This window comes from Pinus tabuliformis, chromosome J, assembly GCF_031772625.1.
Source record: "Pinus tabuliformis cultivar Carrire ecotype Pingquan chromosome J, CPIR1, whole genome shotgun sequence".
NCBI classification, from domain to species: Eukaryota; Viridiplantae; Streptophyta; class Pinopsida; order Pinales; family Pinaceae; genus Pinus; species Pinus tabuliformis.
Window position 1 is genome coordinate 1,546,098,103 of NC_142295.1, and position 17,846 is coordinate 1,546,115,948.

Here is a 17,846-nt window from a genome sequence, read left to right on the forward strand (position 1 = left end):
ACCATCGGCATGCACAAGTCCAACTGGCATTTGATGTTTTTTTCCACCTTATGGGCCTATTGAACTTCAGTGAAGGATGCCACCAAGTTCACCCCGTTCTAATTAGTTTACGGTCTGGAGGCTGCCCTTTCGATTGAGTGTGAGATCCCTTCTCTTAGATTAGCCATCGAATTACTCCTTAACACTACTTCAGTAGAAGAACATCTTCTTTACGTAGAGCAGTTAGACGAGACTTGTCGACTAGCCTCTCTATCCATTGAAGAGCAAAAGAAGAGAGTGAAAACTCACTTCGATCAAGCTATCAATCCGCGTTCTTTCGTTGAAAGAGACCTAGTCCTGCTATGTGATCAAGCAAATGATAAGTTGGGGGCAGGAAAATTCGAGCCTATGTGGCATGGGCCTTACATTGTGAAACAAGTTTTGCAAAAAGAGGCCCATGTGCTGATCGATTATGAAGCGAATCCTATAGATAAGCCCAAAAATGGGCTTTATCTGAAAAAATATTATGCATGAATCTCGTGCATTTGATTTTTACATAGTGTGTTTTCAGTAGGTGTGTTGTCAGTGTGTGTTTTCATGATTGGCTTGGTGTGTAGGCATAATTTCTTCTTATTGTGTCTTTTGCTTCTTGTGCAGATGTCTGGTACACCTTACGCTGGTTTTGGTGATGGTGCCTACCGCAGTACCCAGAACCTTTCTTCTATGGTGTGGGTGATCTACGATCCTCATGGTGAGTTAGTAGACCTTCAAGGTGTTTGTCTGGGTTGCACCACAAACAATGTCGCTGAATATAGTGTTGTCATTGAATTACTGACCGAGGCTATCAACCTCGATATTCATGCACTGGTTGTGAATCTGGGTTCTCTACTTGTTGTCCACTAACTTAATGGGCCTTATTCCATCAGAGATTATCGCATTTTAAGATTGTATTTACATGTTAAATTACTGGAAACAAATTTTGATTTTATTACATATCAACACATTCCAAGAATATTAAACACATTAACTGATGCATTAGCAAATCATGTATTAGACAAACATCTATGCAACGTGTAATCTAAACAGTATATAGAAGCATTTAAAACACAATAATGAACCATAGAAATATGTATATATATATATCTCGTGTGGTGCACCGAGGCACTCAAAAAATAAGTGTATATGTCAAAATAGAGTCTGTGCTCTCCATACATCTAAGACACATGTCTCTAAAAAAATCAGCAGAAAATAAAACCTAGACATCTACTACGGTGGGTTATGCTCTCTGTAGCACACCACTGCTCGTGCGACTTATATTAAGAGTCTATGCACCCTAGGTATCACCCCTGCTGTATGTATTTGATACTCTATGGCAACCTCTTTGATCCCCCTGTAATTTGGGATGCCCTCTGTTAGGCCCTCAAGATTATGGGCCACTGTCTCCACTAAATTGCCAGCTGGGGGAACCAAGGCCAGCTCCATGATGCCTTGTGGATCCTGTTATCACTTAAGAAATGATTTCTAAATTATGAGCATCAATTCTATTCCAAATGATTGGTGTTAGTCTTGGTCTAGTCTTTCCATGGTTTCTTTAGTGTCTAAGATCTAGAAACGAGTCTTGTTGGTATGGTCAAATAGGGTCAACACTACATTCTTGCCCATCACTGGTCCCACATCACACATAAATTCCATGTATCAAACTTGTGTCAAGGTTTTCATGCAATACAAAACTAGCTAGGAGTTTTCGTAGCACAAAACCTAGAATTTTCATTGAACTAGGAGTTTTTGTAACATGCTAGGAAACCGCTGAAAAAGCCTCTTTTAGCATAAAAGACTCTGTTTTCTGCTTTTACTAGTCAACTTCCGGAAGGTTTCCTGAGCATCGGAGAGCTCAATTATAAAATCTGAAAGAGTCTTTTCTTTCTAACATAGTGAAAAACAAAAACCTCTTTCATTTTCTTCAAATTCATTCTGAGGTGGGAGAAATTTATAGTTAAACGTGTGCTACGAAACTGCTGAAAGTCTAGCTTTGTCTTCTAGTTTTAGCAGTCTTTTTCAAGATCCGCTTCTGGTCATAGGAAAAAGTATTTTGAAATTATGAGGGAGGTTTCTCTTCATAAACTCTCTAGCTACAACAAACTATCTCACTTTCTTCACAAGTGTTATCAGTTGGGAGATACTAAGCTTTATTTGAAACCCTAATTTCAGAGAACAGATTTTTCCTGTTTTACACGTGTTTTTCAAGGACAGATTCTGGACAGCTGGAGAAGTTTTTTTAAAAACCAAGAGAATTTTTTGTTCTAGATAGCATGGAATAGTAAAAAATCCTCCAGTTTCATAAAATATGTTATGGATGAGAAGATAAAGACTCTGTCCCACGTGCCAATTTTCAAGGATCCTAAACCTAAAAACAGGGAAACATGTTCCCTAATTTCTAGGGTTTATCATCCGCAGTAAGGTGACAACGTGGAGGCTTCATCAAATTCGACCTCATGAGCTTGCAGCTGTCAAAGAATGCATTCAATTTCTAGTTAAGGTGGTTTAGTCATAATAAGGAGTTACACTCCTAGTTGTATTAGGTCTCTAAGACTGTTAGTTAACAGCTAGTTGTAATTAATAGTTTGTTTAAGTATCAATAGGTGTCAGGTCAAGCGAAATTCGAATTCCCCTTATGATGGAGGAAGGAATCCAAGCTTGTAATGAAATCTATATATGACAAGAGATGTAATGCACTAAAGGTTGGAAATTTTTAAAGAAACAAGCACATTGTGCTATTGTATGTGACTTTATGTTTTCAGGTTAATACAAAGAGTTGCTTTCACTACTCAGGATTCAGAAAGGGTTTCAATGCTTGATTTTCCTCATGGCTTCCTTCATATACTTACTTGCAGTGGTATAGACACATGTTACTTAGAATTCATTTGATGATGCTCTAACTTCCTTCATGTGTTTGTAGGGTGTGTTCCTTACATTATATCTCTGTTTTTCTTTTATGTTAAAACCCTCTATGCCCTGACTTCAATGTGAAGTTGATCTTACTGTTGTACTGAAATACACTTTGAATCCATAGCCCAGTGGAAGTTTTTTAATTGGTATTTCAAACATTTATACATTGTTGTTCGAATTTTCCATAGAGTTAGCCATCTAATCTTATTCATTATCAAAATCTTTAACCCAGTGAGAGAGCCCTCTCAGGTTGAGGAGGCTAAGCCTCAGCCAAAAGTTTGGTTTGAAATAGTTACTCAAAGTCTTCCTGATCCGCAGCCTATCAAATTTGGGTTTTGTGATAACATTTTAGTGCGTCTGCCGGGAGCTTGAAGTCTATTCATTCCCGAAATTAAGAAGCTGAACTTCTAAAGGTAGCAGTAGCTCAAACATCTTTTCGAGGCTGCAAAACTACCTTGGCGACTTCACACATCGAATAACAAATTGGAAGGTGAATCCACTGCTAGAAGATCAGTAGCTTGATGAAGTTTCAAGAAGAGTTCCACTGCAAGAATGAATGCTAGGTATGCCCCTATGAATTGGTCTCATATCCCTGGTTTTCCAAATCCTATGCCAAAGGTTGATTGGTTAGATGATCTTCCCATGTTCAAAGATGAAAATAAATACAATTCTGCTCTTCATTTGGTTAGGTTCCATATGCATGTACACAGTCTTAAGGTTCAATTCCCTGACGATTGTATCATGAAGATGTTTATGACCACTTTAGAACGAAAAGCATGGTCTTGGTATAAAAGCTTGGAAAATGGTTCAATATATTTGCTTGCTAATTTTCATGATGTATTCTATGACATGTATAAAGAGTGTCATCCCTCCTTATTGCTTGTCAAAGATTGTTGTAAACATTCTGCAAGTTTTATTCAATATTTGGAGGATTTTTATTATGATGATAAATTTATGGATGAAGAAATTTTAGAGGCTCTTCATAATAATACATTTCAACAACTAGAAGAAAGGATAACAGCCCATGAAATGCAGCATGAAAGTCAGCAGGGTTTTACTTATGAAAACCATGTTACATCCTCTGAGATTAATGTGAATATGCAGCAAAATTGCCAGTCTTTTGATCATAAAGAGTATGAAAATGATTACAAACACCAAGAAGAAATGCTGGAAGAAATTTTTTATAACACTCAGGCAAAGGAAAAGGTTGTTCATTTTTGTAATTCCTTTGCAACAGCTTACATCAAAGAATGATCATAATAATGAGGAAAATTACATTTTTTGTGGGAATCATTCATAAAAGCAGTTGGATAGGATATCAAATAAATGTTGTCTGACTAAAGATCAGTTGTTAGAAGTAACACGATGTTATGAGGATCATCAAGCTAATCATGTATTCTGGGATCCTATAACTAGATACATGGAAGAGTTTTACTCTCCAGTGTTTCAGTTTTTCTATGAAGATCAGAGGCATTTCCAGTGGAAGTGGTCATCACAATATCGTAGTTGCTTTGAACTTCGATATAGTAAAAAAACTCAAATATCAGATAAGACAAAGGATTGGCTACATTGGAAATTTCATATTGATTGAGCTGAAAGAAGTTTGAAATTGATAGGGTAGGTAGGTAGGAAAATGCAAATAAGCTCAAGGTTGACTGAGCATTTTTAAGTAGATATAGATTTATTTTTCCTATAGTGATCATCAAGCTTAAGCCCAAGGTGAAGACCCAAGAAGCTTAAAGGGGATGCTTGTCAAATAAATTTATGTTTATCATAAGAGGATAAAGCACTAGACCTACGAGTTCTTAGTGTACCACAAGGGCAAACTATCCCAGGTGGAGCCACTGTTATCACTTAAGAAATGATTTCTAAATTCTGAGCATCAATTCTATTCCAAAGGATTGGTGTTAGTCTTGGTCTAGTCTTTCCATGGTTGCTTTAGTGTCTAACATCTAGAAAAGAGTCTTGTTGGTATGGTCAAATGGGGTCAACACTCTGTTCTTGCCCATCACTGGTCCGACATCACACATAAATTCCATGTGTCAAACTTGTGTCAAGGTTTTCATGCACTACCAAATTGCCTAGGGTTTTTCATAGCACAAAACCAAGATTTTTCACTGAACTAGGAGTTTTTGTAGCATGCTACGAAACCCCTGAAAAAGCCTGTTTCAACATAAAAGACTCTGTTTTCTCCTTTTACTAGTCAACTTCCAGAAGGTTTCCTGAGCAACTGAGAGCTCAATTTTGAAAAATGAAGGAGGAGCTTCTTCCTAAACTACTAAACTAGAAGAACCTCTTTGAGTTTCTTCAAATTCATTCTGAGGTGGGAGGCATTTATGGTTAAACTTGCGCTACGAAACTGCTGAAAGTCAAGCTTTGTCTTCTGGTTTTAGCAATCTTTTTCAAGATCCATTTCTGGTCATAGGAAAAGGTATTTTGGAATTATGATCGAGGTTTCCCTTCATAAAATCTCCAGATAAAATAACCTATCTCAATTCTTCACAAGTGTTATCAGTTGGGAGATACTAAGATTTCTTTGAAACCTTAATTTCAGAGAACAGATTTTTCCTGTTTTACATGTGTTTTTCAAGGACAGATTCTGGAGAGCTAGAGAAGTGTTTTAAAAAAACAAGAGAGGTCTTTGTTCTAGAGAGCATGGACTACAAAAAAGTCCTTCAGTTTCATAAAATATGTCATGGATGAGAAGATAAAGACTCTGTCCCACGTGCCAATTTTCAAGGATCCTAAAGCTAAAAACAGGGAAACATGTTCCCTAATTTCTAGGGTTTATCATCAGCAGTAAGGTGACAACGTGGAGGCTTCATCAAATTCGACCTCATGAGGTTCTAGCTATCAAAGAATTAATTTGATGTCTAGTTAGGGTGGTTTAGTCATAATAAGGAGTTACACTCCTAGTTGTATTAGGTCTCTAGGATTGTTAGTTAACATCTAGTTGTAATTAATAGTTTGTTTAAGTATCAATAGGTGTTAGGTCAAGTGAAATTCAAATTCCCCTAATGATGGAGGAAGGAATCCAAGCTTGTAATGAACTCTATATATGACAAGATATGTAATGCACTAAAGGTTGGCAATTTTCAAAGAAACAAGCACATTGTGCTATTGCATGTGACTGTATGTTTTCAGGTTAATACAAAGAGTTGCTTTCACTACTCAGGATTCAGAAAGGGTTTCAATGCGTGATTTTACTCATGGGTTCCTTCATATACTTACTTGCAATGGTATAGACACATGTTACTTAGAATTCATTTGATGATGCTCTAACTTCCTTCATGTGTTTGTAGGTTGTGTTCCTTACAGTATATCTCTGTTTTTCTTTTATGTTAAAACCCTCTATGCCTTGACTTCCATGTGAAATTGATCTTACTATTGTACTGAAATAGGCTTTGACTCCATAGCCCAATGGAAGTTTGTTAATTGGTATTTCAAACATTTATACATTGTTGTTCGAATTTTCCATAGAGTTAGCCATCTAATCTTATTCATTATCAAAATCTTTAACCCAGTGAGAGAGCCCTCTCAGGTTGAGGAGGCTAAGCCTCAGCCAAAAGTTTGGTTTGAAATAGTTACTCAAAGTCTTCCTGATCAGCAACCTATCAAAGTTGGGTTTTGTGATAACATTTTAGTGCATCTGCCAGGAGCCTGAAGTCTATTCATTCCCGAAATTAAGAAGCTGAACTTCTAAAGGTAGCAGCAGCTCAAACATCTTTTCGAGGCTGTAAAACTACCTTGGCGACTCCACACATTGAATAACAAATTGGAAGGTGACTCCACTGCTAGAAGATCAGTAGCTTGATGAAGTTTCAAGAAGAGTTCCACTGCAAGAATGAATGCTAGGTATGCCCCTATGAATTGGTCTCATATCCCAGGTTTTCCAAATCCTATGCCAAAGGTTGATTGGTTAGATGATCTTCCCATGTTCAAAGATGAAAAGAAATACAATTCTGCTCTTCATTTGGTTAGGTTCCATATGCATGTACACAGTCTTAAGGTTCAATTCCCTGACGATTGTATCATGAAGATGTTTATGACCACTTTAGAACGAAAAGCATGGTCTTGGTATAAAAGCTTGGAAAATGGTTCAATATATTTGCTTTCTAATTTTCATGATGTATTCTATGACATGTATAAAGAGTGTCATCCCTCCTTATTGCTTGTCAAAGATTGTTGTAAACATTCTGCAAGTTTTATTCAATATTTGGAGAATTTTTATTATGATGATAAATTTATGGATGAAGAAATTTTAGAGGCTCTTCATAACAATACATTTCAACAACTAGAAGAAAGGATAACAGCCCATGAAATGCAGCATGAAAGTCAGCAGGGTTTTACTTATGAAAACCATGTTACATCCTCTGAGATTAATGTGAATATGCAGCAAAATTGCCAGTCTTTTGATCATAAAGAGTATGAAAATGGTTACAAACACCAAGAAGAAATGCTGGAAGAAATTTTTTATAACACTCAGGCAAAGGAAAAGGTTGTTCATTTTTGTAATTCCTTTGCAGCAACTTACATCAAAGAATGATCATAATAATGAGGAAAATTACATTTTTTGTGGGAATCATTCATAAAAGCAGTTGGATAGGATATCAAATAAATGTTGTGTGACTAAAGATCAGTGGTTAGAAGTAACACGATGTTATGAGGATCATCAAGCTAATCATGTATTATGGGATCCTATAACTAGATACATGGAAGAGTTTTACTCTCCAGTGTTTCAGTTTTTCTATGAAGATCAGAGGCATTTCCAGTGGAAGTGGTCATCACAATATCGTAGTTGCTTTGAATTTCGATATAGTAAAAAACTCAAATATCAGATAAGACAAAGGATTGGCTACATTGGAAATTTCATATTGATTGAGCTGAAAGAAGTTTGAAATTGATAGGGTAGGTAGGTAGGAAAATGCAAATAAGCTCAAGGTTGATTGAGCATTTTTAAGTAGATATAGATTTATTTTTCCTATAGTGATCATCAAGCTTAAGCCCAAGGTGAAGGCCCAAGAAGCTTAAAGGGGATGCTTGTCAAATAAATTTATGTTTATCATAAGAGGATAAAGCACTAGACCTACGAGTTCTTAGTGTACCACAAGGGCACACTATCCCAGGTGGAGCCACTGTTATCACTTAAGAAATGATTTCTAAATTCTGAGCATCAATTCTATTCCAAAGGATTGGTGTTAGTCTTGGTCTAGTCTTTCCATGGTTGCTTTAGTGTCTAAGATCTAGAAAGGAGTCTTGTTGGTATGGTCAAATGGGGTCAACACTCTGTTCTTGCCCATCACTGGTCCGACATCACACATAAATTCCATGTGTCAAACTTTTGTCAAGGTTTTCATGCACTACCAAATCGCCTAGGGTTTTTCATAACACAAAACCCAGATTTTTCACTGAACTAGGAGTTTTTGTAGCATGCTACGAAACCCCTGAAAAAGCCTGTTTCAACATAAAAGACTTTGTTTTCTCCTTTTACTAGTCAACTTCCAGAAGGTTTCCTGAGCAGCTGAGAGCTCAATTTTGAAAAATGAAGGAGGAGCTTCTTCCTAAAGTACTGAACTAGAAGAACCTCTTTGAGTTTCTTCAAATTCATTCTGAGGTGGGAGGCATTTATGGTTATACTTGCGCTACGAAACTGCTGAAAGTCAAGCTTTGTCTTCTGGTCTTAGCAATCTTTTTCAAGATCCATTTCTGGTCATAGGAAAAGGTATTTTGGAATTATGATCGAGGTTTCTCTTCATAAAATCTCCAAATAAAATAACCTATCTCACTTCTTCACAAGTGTTATCAGTTGGGAGATACTAAGATTTCTTTGAAACCTTAATTTCAGAGAATAGATTTTTCCTGTTTTACATGTGTTTTTCAAGGACAGATTCTGGAGAGCTAGAGAAGTGTTTTAAAAAACCAAGAGAGGTCTTTGTTCTAGAGAGCATGGACTACAAAAATGTCCTTCAGTTTCATAAAATATGTCATGGATGAGAAGATAAAGGCTCTGTCCCACGTGCCAATTTTCAAGGATCCTAAAGCTAAAAACAGGGAAACATGTTCCCTAATTTCTAGGGTTTATCATCAGCAGTAAGGTGACAACGTGGAGGCTTCATCAAATTCGACCTCATGAGGTTCCAGCTATCAAAGAATTAATTCGATGTCTAGTTAGGGTGGTTTAGTCATAATAAGGTGTTACACTCCTAGTTGTATTAGGTCTCTAGGATTGTTAGTTAACAACTAGTTGTAATTAATAGTTCGTTTAAGTATCAATAGGTGTTAGGTCAAGTGAAATTCGAATTCCCCTCATGATGGAGGAAGGAATCCAAGCTTGTAATGAACTCTATATATGACAAGATATGTAATGCACTAAAGGTTGGCAATTTTCAAAGAAACAAGCACATTGTGCTATTGCATGTGACTGTATGTTTTCAGGTTAATACAAAGAGTTGCTTTCACTACTCAGGATTCAGAAAGGGTTTCAATGCTTGATTTTACTCATGGCTTCCTTCATATACTTACTTGCAATGGTATAGACACATGTTACTTAGAATTCATTTGATGATGCTCTAACTTCCTTCATGTGTTTGTAGGCTGTGTTCCTTACAGTATATCTCTGTTTTTCTTTTATGTTAAAACCCTCTATGCCTTGACTTCCATGTGAAATTGATCTTACTGTTGTACTGAAATAGGCTTTGACTCCATAGCCCAATGGAAGTTTGTTAATTGGTATTTCAACCATTTATACATTTTTGTTCGAATTTTCCATAGAGTTAGCCATCTAATCTTCTTCATTATCAAAATATTTAACCCAGTGAGAGAGCCCCCTCAGGTTGAGGAGGCTAAGCCTCAGCCAAAAGTTTGGTTTGAAATAGTTACTCAAAGTCTTCCTGATCAGCAGCCTATCAGAGTTTCATTTTGTGATAACATTTTCCTGAAGTTGAACTTCTGAAGGTAGCAGCAGCTCAGATGTCTTTTCGAGGCTGAAAAACTACCTTGGTGACTCCAGACATCGAATAACAAATTGGGAGGTGACTCCACTGCTAGAAGATCAGTAGCTTGATGAAGTTTGAAGATGAGTTCCACTGCAAGAATGAATTCCAGGTATGCCCCTATGAATCGGTCTCATATCCCTGGTTTTCCAAATCCTATGCCAAAGGTTGATTGGTTATATGATCTTCCCATGTTCAAAGATTTAAAGAAAGACAATGTTGCTCTTCATTTGGTTAGGTTCCATATGCATGTATGCAGTCTTAAGGTTCAATTACCTGAAGATTGTCTCATGAATATGTTTATGACCACTTTAGAAGGAAAAGCATGGTCTTGGTATAAAAGATTGGAAAATGGTTCAATATATTCGCTTGCTAATTTTCATGATGTATTCTATGACATGTATAAAGAGTGTCATCCCTCCATATTCCTGGTCAAAGATTGTTGTAAACATTCTACGAGTTTTATTAAATATTTGGAGGATTGTTATGATGATGATGAATTTATGGATGAAGAAATTTTAGAGGCTCTTCATAACAATACATTTCAACAATTAGAAGAAAGGATAACAGCGCATGAAATACAGCATGAAAATCAGCAGGGTTTTACTTATGAAAACCATGTTGCATCCTCTAAGATTAATGTGAAGATGCAGCAAACTTGACAGTCTTTTGATCATAAAGAGTATGAAAATTAGTACAATCACCAAGAAGAAATGCTGGAAGAAATTTTTTATAGCCCTCAGGTAGAGGAAAAGGTTGTTCATTTTTGTAATTCCTTGCAGTAGCTTACATCAAAGAATGATCATAATAATGAGGAAAATTACATTGTTTGTGGGAACCATTCAGAAAAGCAGTTGGATAGCATATCAAATAAATGTTTTCTGACTAAATATCAGTGGTTAGAAGTAACACGATGTTATGAGGATCATCAAGCTGATTATGTATTCTGGGATCCTATAGCTAGATACATGGAAGAGTTTTACTCTCCAGTGTTTCAGTTTTTCTATGAAGATCAGAGGCAATTCTAGTGGCAGTAGTCATCACAATATCAAAGTTGCTTTGAACTCTGATACAGTGAAAAAACTCAAATATCAGATAAGACAAAGGATTGGATACATTGGAAATTTCATATTGATTGAGCTAAAAGAAGTTTGAAATTGATAGGGTAGGTAGGTAGGAAAATGCAAATAAGCTCAAGGTTGACTGAGCATTTTTAAGTAGATATAGATTTATTTCTCCTACAGTGATCATCAAGCTTAAGCCTAAGGTGAAGGCCCAAGAAGCTTAAAGGGGATGCTTGTCAAATAAATTTATGTTTATCATAAGAGGATAAAGCACTAGACCTACGAGTTCTTAGTGTACCACAAGGGCACACTATCCCAAGTGGAGCCATTATTATCACTTAAGAAATGATTTCTAAATTCTGAGCATCAATTCTATTCCAAAGGATTGGTGTTAGTCTTGGTCTAGTCTTTCCATGGTTGCTTTAGTGTCTAAAATCTAGAAAAGAGTCTTGTTGGTATGGTCAAATAGGGTCAACACTCCATTCTTTCCCATCACTGGTCCGACATCACACATAAATTCCATGTGTCAAACTTGTGTCAAGGATTTCATGCACTACAAAACTGCCTAGGAGTTTTCGTAGCGCAAAACCCCGAATTTTGAGTAAACTAGGAGTTTTCGTAGCACGCTACGAAACCCTGAAAAAGCCTGTTTCAACATAAAAGACTCTATTTTTTGCTTTTACTAGTCAACTTCCAGAAGGTTTCCTGAGCAGTTGAGAGCTCAAATTTGAAAACTGAAAGAGGCTTTTCTTCCTAACATACCGAGATATAAAAATGTCTTTCAGTTTCTTCAAATTCGTTGTGAGGTGGGAGGAATTTATGGTTAAACTTGCGCTATGAAACTGCTGAAAGTCAAGCTTTGTCTTTTGGTTTTAGCAGTGTTTTTCAAGATCCATTTCTGGTCATAGGAAAAGGTATTTTGGAATTATGAGGGAGGTTTCTCTTCATAAAATCTCTATATACAATAAAATATCTCACTTTATTCACAAGTATTATTAGTTGGGAGGTAGTAAGCTTTCTTTGAAACCCTAATTTCAGAGAACAGATTTTTCCTGTTTTAGACGTGTTTTTCAGGGATAGATTCTGGACAACTGGAGAAGTGTGTTAAAAAACCCATAATTTTCATAAAACCCAGAATTTTCACAAAACCTATAATTTTCACAAAACCTAGAATTTTCACTGAACTAGGAGTTTTCGTAGCCCGCTACGAAACCCCTGGAAAGCACTATTTCAGAGTAAAAGACTTTGTTTTCTACTTTTACTAGTCAACTTCCAGAAGGTTTCCTGAGCAGCTAAGAGTTCAATTTTGAAACATGAAAGAGGATTTTCTTCCTGACATACCTAGCTACAAAAGCCTCTTTTAGTTTCTTCAAATTAGTTCTGAGGTGGGAGGAATTTATGGTTGAACTTGCGCTACGAAACTGCTGAAAGTCAAGTTTTCTCTTCTGGTTTTAGCAGTCTTTTTCAAGATCCGTTTCTGGTCACAGGAAAAGGTATTTTGGAATTCTGAGGGATTTTTATCTTCAAAAACTCTCCAGCTACAATAACCTATCTCACTTTCTTCACAAGTTTTATCAGTTGGGAGATACTAAGCTTTATTTGAAACCCTAATTTCAGAGAACAGGTTTTTCTTGTTTTACACGTGTTTTTCAAGGACAGACTCTGGACAGCTGGAGAAGTGTTTTAAAAATCCAAGAGATTTTTTTGTTCTAGACAGCATGGAATACTAAAACCTCCTTCAGTTTCATAAAATATGTCATGGATGAGAAGATAAAGCCTCTGTCGCACGTGCAAAGTTTCAAGGATCCTAAACCTAAAAACAGGGAAACATGTTCCCTAATTTCTAGGGTTTATCATCAACAGTAAGGTGACAACGTGGAGGCTTCATCAAATTCTACCTCATGAGGTTGCAACTGTCAAAGAATGCATTCAATGTCTATTTAAGGTGGTTTAGTCATAATAAGGAGTTACAATCCTAGTTGTATTAGGTCTCTAGGACTGTTAGGTAACAACTAGTTGTAATTAATAGTTTGTTTAAGTACCAATAGGTGTCAGGTCAAGTTAAATTCGAATTCCCCTCATGATGAAGGAAGGAATCCAAGATTGTAATGAACTCTATATATGACAAGAGATGTAATGCATTAAAGGTTGACAATTTTCAAAGAAACAAGCACATTGTGCTATTGTATGTGACTGTATGTTTTCAGGTTAATACAAAGAGTTGCTTTCACTACTCAGGATTCAGAAAGGGTTTTAATGTTTGATTTTCCTCATGGCTTCCTTCATATACTTACTTGTAGTGGTATAGACACATGTTACTTAGAATTCATTTGATGATGCTCTAACTTCCCTCATGTGCTTGTAGGCTGTGTTCCTTACATTATATCTCTGTTTTTCTTCTATGTTAAAACCCTCTATGCCCTGACTTCCATGTGAAATTGATCTTACTGTTGTATTGAAATACACTTTGACTCCATAGCCCAATGGAAGTTTGTTAATTGGTATTTCAACCATTTATACATTGTTGTTCGAATTTTCCATAGAGTTAGCCATATAATCTTATTCATTATCAAAATCTTTAACCCAATGAGAGAGCCCTCTTAGGTTGAGGAGGCTAAGCCTCAGCCAAAAGTTTGGTTTGAAATAGTTACTCAAAGTCTTCTTGATCAGCAGCCTATCAGAGTTGGGTTTTGTGATATCATTTTGGTTCATCTGCTGGGAGCCTGAAGTCTATTTATTCCCAAAATTAAAAGCTTATCTTCTGAAGGTAGCAGCAACTCAGACATCTTTTCAAGGCTCCAAACCTACCTTGGTGACTCCACACATTGAATAACAAATTAGAGGGTGACTTCACTGCTAGAAGATCAGTAGCTTGATGAATTTTCGAGATGAGTTCCACTGCAATAATGAATGCTAGGTATGCCCCTATGAATCGGTCTCATATCCCTGGTTTTCCAAATCCTATGCCAAAGGTTGATTGGTTAGATGATCTTCCCATGTTAAAAGATGAAAAGAAAGACAATGTTGCTCTTCATTTGGTTAGGTTCCATATGCATGTATGCAGTATTAAGGTTCAGTTCCCTGAAGATTGTCTCATGAAGATGTTTATGACCACTTTAGAAGGAAAAGCATGGTCTTGATATAAAAGCTTGGAAAATGGTTCAATATATTCGCTTGCTAATTTTCATGATGTATTCTATGACATGTATAAAGAGTGTCATCCCTCCTTATTTCTGGTCAAAGATTGTTGTAAACATTCTGTGAGTTTTATTCATATTTGGAGGATTGTTATGATGATGATGAATTTATGGATGAAGAAATTTTAGAGGCTCTTCATAACAATACATTTCAACAACGAGAAGAAAGGATAACAGCCCATGAAATGCAGCATGAAAATCAGCAAGGTTTTACTTATGAAAACCATGTTACATCCTCTGAGATTAATGTGAAGATGCAACAAACTTGCCAATATTTTTATCATAAAGAGTATGAAAATGATTACAAACACCAAGAAGAAATGTTGGAAGAAATTTTTTATAACCCTCAGGTAGAGGAAAAGGTTGTTCATTTTTGTAATTCCTTGCAGCAGCTTACATCAAAGAATGATCATAATAATGAGGAAAATTACATTGTTTGTGGGAATCATTTAGAAAAGTATTTGGATAGCATATCAAATAAATGTTGTATGACTAAAGATCAATGGTTAGAAGTAACATGATGTTATGAGGATCATCAAGCTAATCATGTATTCTAGGATCCTATAGCTAGATACATGGAAGAGTTTTACTCTCCAGTGTTTCAGTTTTTCTATGAAGATCAGAGGCAATTCTAGTGGCAGTGGTCATCACAATATCATAGCTGCTTTGAACTCCGATACAGTCAAAAAACTCAAATATCAGATAAGACAAAGGATTGGCTATATTGGAAATTTCATATTGATTGAGCTGAAAGAAGTTTGAAATTGATAGGGTAGGTAGGTAGGAAAATGCAAATAAGCACAAGGTTGACTGAGCATTTTTAAGTAGATATAGATTTCTTTCTCCTACAATGATCATCAAGCTTAAGCCTGAGGTGAAGGCCCAAGAAACTTAAAGGGGATGCTTGTCAAATAAATTTATGTCTATCATAAGAGGATAAAGCACTGGACCTACGAGTTCTTAGTGTACCACAAGGGCACACTATCCCAATTGGAGCCACTGTTATCACTTAAGAAATGATTTCTAAATTCCGAGCATCAATTCTATTCCAAAGGATTGGTGTTAGTCTTGGTCTAGTCTTTCCATGGTTGCTTTAGTGTCTAAGATCTAGAAAAGAGTCTTGTTGGTATGGTTAAATAGGGTCAACACTCCATTCTTGCCCATCACTGGTCCCACATCACACATAAATTCCATGTGTCAAACTTGTGTCAAGGTTTTCATGCACTACAAAACTGCCTAGGAGTTTTCGTAGCGCAAAACCCATAATTTTCACTGAAATGGAGTTTTTGTAGCGCACTACAAAACCCCTAAAAAAGCTCGTTTCAGCATAAAAGACTCTGTTTTCTGCTTTTAATAGTCAACTTCCAAAAGGTTTCTTGAGTAGCTGAGAGCTCAATTTTGACAAATGAAAGAGAATTTTCTTCCTAATATACTTAAATAAAAAAACCTCTTTCAGTTTCTTCAAATTCGTTCTGAGGTGGGAGGAATTTATGGTTAAACTTGCACTACGAAACTATTGAAAGTCAAGCTTTGTCTTCTGGTGTTAGCAATCTTTTTCAAGATCCATTTCTGGTCACAAGAAAAGGTATTTTGGAATTTTGAGGGAGGTTTCTCTTCATAATGTCTCCAGCTACGATAACCTATCTCAGTTTGTCCACAAGTGTTATCACTTGGGAGATATTAAGCTTTATTTGAAACCCTAATTTCAGAGAACACGTTTTTCTTGTTTTACACGTGTTTTTCAAGGACAAATTCTGGACAGCTGGAGAAGTGTTTTAAAAAACCAAGAGAGTTTTTTTTTCTAGATAGCATGGAATAAAATATACTCCTTCAGTTTCATAAAATATGTCATGGATGAGAAGGTAAATGCTCTGTCCCGTGTGCCAATTTTCAAGGATCCTAAACCTAAAAACAGGGAAACATGTTCCCTAATTTCTAGGGTTTATCATCAGTAGTAGGTGACAACGTGGAGGATTCATCAAATTCTACCTCATGAGGTTGTAGCTGTCAAAGAATGCATTCAATGTCTAGTTAAGGTGGTTTAGTCATAATGAGTTACACTCCTAGTTGTATTAGGTCTCTAGGACCGTTAGTTAATAGCTAGTTGTAATTAATAGTTTGTTTAAGTATCAATAGGTGTTAGGTCAAGTGAAATTCGAATTCCCCTCATGATGGAGGAAGGAATCCAAGCTTGTAATGAACTCTATATATGACAAGAGATGTAATGCACTAAAGGTTGGCAATTTTCAAAGAAACAACCACATTGTGCTATTGTATGTGACTGTATGTTTTCAGGTTAATACAAAGAGTTTCTTTCACTACTCATGATTCAAAAAGGGTTTCAATGTTTGATTTTCCTCATGGCTTCCTTCATATACTTACTTGCAGTGGTATACACACATGTTACATAGAATTCATTTGATGATGCTCTAACTTCCTTCATGTGTTTGTAGGTTGTGTTCCTTACATTATATCTCTGTTTTTCTTTTATGTTAAAACCCTCTATGCCCTGACTTCCATGTGAAATTGATCTTACTGTTGTATTGAAATACACTTTGACTCCATAGCCCAATGGAAGTTTGTTAATTGGTATTTCAACCATTTATACACTGTTGTTCGAATTTTCCATAGAGTTAGCCATCTAATCTTATTCATTATCAAAATCTTTAACCCAGTGAGAGAGCCCTCTCAGGTTGAGGACGCTAAGCCTCAGCCAAAAGTTTGGTTTGAAATAGTTACTCAAATTCTTCCTGATCAGCAGCCTACCAGAGTTGGGTTTTTGATAACAGATCCCTCCGTGGCTCTAGAGCTAGTCCCACAGGCCTCTCTGGTCCTACATATGCAAGTAACATAAGATACATTAAGACATATGTATGAAAAATTCCAAAAACATCATAAAAGAAAAATATAAAAATAGTGTGATCAAGTGTTTTACCTCCATCGTCCCACTTCTTGCTAGCAGGAAACTGCATGTCAGGGTCTCCATGAAAATCCATACTTGCTTATGGCCAGTCCTCAACAAAGATCGTCTAGCGATCCAGCCACTCTTGGAATAGTGTCCCCCATGACACTGGTCGTCTGCCACCTGCTCATGGCATGACATGCGCCCAGCGAGTGATCTGGGTCTCCCGCTCTCTAGGTGTGTCTAAGTCCATGTCCTATAACTGAAGTGGCGGCACTCAATCTACCATGAGTGAGATCAAAATAGACCCGTAACCAAACTCGTTTTCCTCCCCGTGATGACATTTGGTGATCTGCCTCTTCATGTTACTGGTCACTGCTTCAGCCCAGTTGTACATGGTCGGGTTAAGGAAATTAAGAGTCAACTGAAGGTGGGTCTTTATTGCCTCATGTTGGGCTTGGGAGGCCACTACCCTTGTCATCATAAATAGAACCGAGTGAAGAACCAGGTCTTCTATCGTAGGAATCGCCAATTTCCTGCTAGATCTTGATTTACGTGCCCCTGGGAACACCCGTGCTATCAACATGTTGAGTGATTCGCCGTTGGTTCGTTGACCCTCTAGAATCAGCCTCTCGCCGCGACGGGACAATCCAGTTAGGAAATATATATCCATAGCATCGAACTCAATGTCTTTTCCCTGAATAACGAACTTTCTGTCCATTGGGTTCCAAGCACGAATTAGCAACTCTAACAAGTCGGGTTGGGC

General features: G+C 36.7%; 1 pseudogene; it reads right to left on the reverse strand.

Moving 5' to 3' along the window:
* Positions 1–17,174, reverse strand: part of LOC149233398 (putative acyl-CoA dehydrogenase IBR3 pseudogene) — a 39,763-nt pseudogene extending 22,589 nt beyond the window's left edge.
* Between the last annotated feature and the right edge of the window lie 672 nt (positions 17,175–17,846).